Raw genomic sequence first — 340 nt, forward strand, 5'->3', positions numbered from 1 at the left:
AGGAGGGAGGGGGGAGGGGGGAGGGGGGAGGGGAGAGGAGGGAGGGGGGAGGGGGGAGGGGGGATGAGAGAGGAGGGAGGAGGAAGACTCGAATGAATCTACCTTTGGAGGGTTTTGTCTGACGAATGTCAATACGATTGATGATAAGAATGAAGTTTCATGACATTCCTGCAAACATCAATGTGATAAGAATACAGAGAGCGGAAGAAAACGACATTCAACGATAAAATATTTCCTCAAACAATGATGCATTCAATAGCATTCATCCTGATATCAAAACACCTTGCTTCACAAACACATCTCATCTCAAAACCTCTCACATCTCCAAACTCGCCATCTC

The sequence above is a fragment of the Guillardia theta genome, assembly GCF_000315625.1.
Source record: "Guillardia theta CCMP2712 unplaced genomic scaffold GUITHscaffold_184, whole genome shotgun sequence".
Classification (NCBI taxonomy): Eukaryota; class Cryptophyceae; order Pyrenomonadales; family Geminigeraceae; genus Guillardia; species Guillardia theta.